We start from the raw sequence: 3,984 nt of genomic DNA, 5'->3' as shown, positions 1-3,984 counted from the left end.
AATTATCATACGTTGGCTGGGTTCAAACATTTACCTTTACCCATATAACCATGTAAAGAGAGTGAAGAATGGTGATAAACTCGTTCCTATCACTGATGACCGAGGTGCCGCATCCACTTGAGCGTTGACTGCTACGGAACGTCAATCTTCTCCACTTAGTGTCCTTGGCGTCTATTCATTACCCTTCTTATCACACTAACCTGCGTCGATGCATTTCCTTTCTTACCATTTTCCTTTCCCATCAGATTAGCCAATGTTATCATTAACCGTCACTCTCCAGATCAATTCGTCTACATATTTCTATCGCAGTCTTCCTCTTTGTCTATCTAAATCTGTTTTGGCAGTCAAACATCAAACTTCCAGTGGTTCCTATCTCGATACATGTCGATCAAAGTATACCTGTGAAAAGTGGTGTCTCCCTTTTCTTCATCCTTAACTCATTTTCTCTGGCGTCGACGCTCTCTTAGAGAAAATGGGCGTAGCGGTAACTCCTCTAAATTTTTATTGTGAGAAAAATTGGGTATTTTTACAAGTGCGCCAGTGTCACGGCGAAAGACAGCAATGTGCTTTATGATTTTTTGTGTGATGGTACAACACACTGACGTATTGCTTATACGTCCCAAATTACTTGTTCGAAAGATACTTTTTTATATAATTAAAATGAGCTGCCGCCATGTTGGGTACGTGTTCCAACAACTAACCCCCCCCCCCCCCCTGTGGGTTAGAGAAAAAAAAAAGTTATTGAGGGGGTGTCAAGGGGGAAGCAGCCCTCACATTAGGTTATGTTAGGTTAGTTTTAATATAAATAATAATGGACGAGTGTCCCGCAGACGGAAATGTTGGTGGGTTCATTTAACGTACGAGCGTCCATCATGCAGACGCTTACGTTTTCTTTGATTTTCCTTAAAAAAAAAAAAATAGTGATTTCCAAGAGAAACGGTTACCACATTATTTCAAGACATACCGAAAGATACCAAAAAAAAGAGTTTCGTCTGCCATTGCGAACTAGTAAAGTTTCACCATAAATTGTAACGATTCCTCGGCATCACTATTTCTTCTTCTTGTTTCAACACGCATTCTCGAAACATATGTTAATACCAGTGTCTACTATACTTCAGTGCTCAATGATGCGTTGGGCACACACAGAGAGGTCACTCTCCTGGAAGCAGTAATCATTTCATGGGAAATTGGAGAACATCCTCAGGTCGTCCCACCGAGTTGAAGCAAAATTTCAAAAGCATCACCTCTTAGGTGGGTCCAGAGGCTGTATAGGACAGAATACAGAAATAAGGTTGTGATCGAAGTAGCCCAACGGAGATAACAGAGTAAGCCGAAGGGTTAGGGGTTAAGAAAAGGTCAAGAATGTTGGACGTGTCTCCAAGACAGTTGGGAATACGTGTAGGGTGCTGAACCAACTGCTCTAGATCATCGAGGAGAGCAAAGCTGTAGGCTTGTTCACCAAGCTGGTCAGTGAAAGAGGATGAAAGCCAAACCTGGAGGTAAACATTGAAATCTCCTAAGATGGAAATTTCAACGAAGGGAGTATGAGTCAACATGTGCTCCACTTTAGAGTTCAAAGAGTCAATGGATTTTACATGGTTGGAAGAGTTAAGTGAAGGATAAACAGCGCAGACGTATTTAGTAATAGAATGACTATCAACTCTTGGCCAGATGGTGGATGGAAATCAGGATAGAGATAGGAGGACTGGGAGGGAACAGTAGAGATTAGAGAAACCTGTGTTTCAGAGAGGAAGAGAAGGTGAAGTTTAGAGGAGGAGAGATTGTGTTCCATAAAAAAGAATTGGAACGATGACCTCAAATGTTGCAGAAGTTGATGAGGAAAAAGGTTGAAGATTTATCAAAACACCTCTTGGTTCGGAGGGCAGAAATGGAGTCCAATCTGGGGCATTTATGCCCCCCCCCCCCCTTCCAGATTGAGGATTGCGAGACATTATATCTCGCCATTTTTAATTTTGATATTTTTTAAGGAAATGAAGTGTGCCTTGCGTGTGTTTAGTGTAGTGTGGAAAGTCACAGGAGTTCTCCTTAGAGAGCATCCTGAACTACTCTCTGGTGTTGATGAGATACTAGGCTAGGGAACCGGAAGGTTAGGTCACGGGAAGGATCTTTGGTGGGCTTGCAGCACCCTCCCCGCTTCCCGTACATACCTCACCGGGGGTTGCTTACGCCCGTTTCGGTAGGTCTCTTCATACATATTATCTTTATTGTTTCAATCAGACAGATGAAGGTGGCAGCCGTCTCACGCTTCGTGCCCATGAAGACCCCAACGGAAGCCAAAGAGGAAGAGACTCTTGGTCTGGATGGCATCACCAGCTCATCCACTTTCTCAGGGCACGGGTGTGTATCATCACGGCCCAACACAATGCTCCCCAGTCCAATCTCGCCCGCACGGCGGCTGGATAAAGTGTTGAACATTTTCGGATGGCTTTTGGTAGTGCTGGGACTCCTTCCTGGAGGCATGGGAGGTCCCAAGCAGTCCTTCTCGTCCATCCTAAAGATATGTCTCGCCGCTGTCACCGTGGGTTTCCTCAGCTCTGCTTTCATCATTATTGAGTGTAAGGCCAGCAGGTCAAGTGGTTCTCAAGATATCCAGCCCTCATTCTCGAGGTGGTGGTGTTGTTCAGTTAATAACGGAAAATAAAGTAAACTTTTAATAATCGTAAATAACCGATTTGAAAAAAAAATGTTTATGAACAAAAAAAACAGAGTTACTGTTTGATCATAACTATGATAGCTCTTAAAACTTTATTTTAGGAATCTTTCAATGTTGCTAAATAATCAATAAATATATTTTATTATAAGAAACAATGCCAAGTGAATTAATATGAAAGACTATAGGTAATATGCAAAAATCATTTTAAAATTTGATGAAAGCACCACTGCCTCTGAACAACATAGTACACCGCTCGTGCATCAAGAAAGTATATGACTATATTGATGAAAAACACCAGTTTTGTACTATACCAATTTTACAGTTATGACTTTTTCAGATTATGCGTTGCCCACCAGCACAATCAACCACGATCGCACTTTACTGGCCTCAGAATACTTCTATGTGTGCTGCATAAGTGTCACCAGCTGGCTCACTGCAGCCACTTTCTGGCTGCGTTCGAGGGATGTGGTGGCGCTCATCAACCAGTTCCGTCACCTCGACCTCGACGTGACCTTCCTCGGGCTGTGGATCGCTAAGACGGTTGTCACCATACTTCCCTTTGTGCTGGATGCAATCCTGTTTTCATATTGGAACATTGAAAACAAGCTGTTAAACTTTTCAGTGTCTCGTGCATGCGTGTATGAGGCATCGTTTTTATGGCTGATATTTGTTGGTGCAGTGCCCGTCATGTGGTATATCTCTCTGGCACAGTTGGTGCATGACGCTCTGTGCACTAACAACACCAAGTTGGCCCAAGCAGCAGAAGCTGTGGGAGGCGGAAAGACTGAAATACTGATGAAGATTCATATGAAGAATCTGACATTACGGAGACTCTACGGGGAGATAGAACAAATTCTGTCCATTCCTTTACTGTGCTCAAACATAATCATAACATTTACAATAATAGGTAATGTGTTTTATGATTTAGTCCTTCTGAGTGAAAACTCAGAGGCCTTTGTCTACGGCACCATTCTTCCGATCCTGCTAAAAGTGGCGACGATCATGATCCTGGGCCGCGCCGCAGACAGGGTGACCGCGGCGGTAAGTAACCTCAAGCTGCCACCCAGCAGTAGAAGTAACAAAGAAATGGAGAAACAAAGGCTTATAATATAATGTGTTTATATATTTTAAGCACAACACACACACACACACACACACACACACACACACACACACACACACACACACACACACACACACACACAGGTTACATGAGTTAGGAGGGGGGGGGGTTGAGAGTGAAAGCAGTTGTTGTGTCTGGACAAGTTGCAAGAAACTACACTAACCAAACGTACCTCGATGATCCGCCA

This window comes from Eriocheir sinensis, chromosome 15 (assembly GCF_024679095.1).
Source record: "Eriocheir sinensis breed Jianghai 21 chromosome 15, ASM2467909v1, whole genome shotgun sequence".
Classification (NCBI taxonomy): Eukaryota; Metazoa; Arthropoda; class Malacostraca; order Decapoda; family Varunidae; genus Eriocheir; species Eriocheir sinensis.
The sequence above is the reverse complement of the archived record's forward strand: the minus strand, read 5'-3'. Positions refer to the sequence as shown.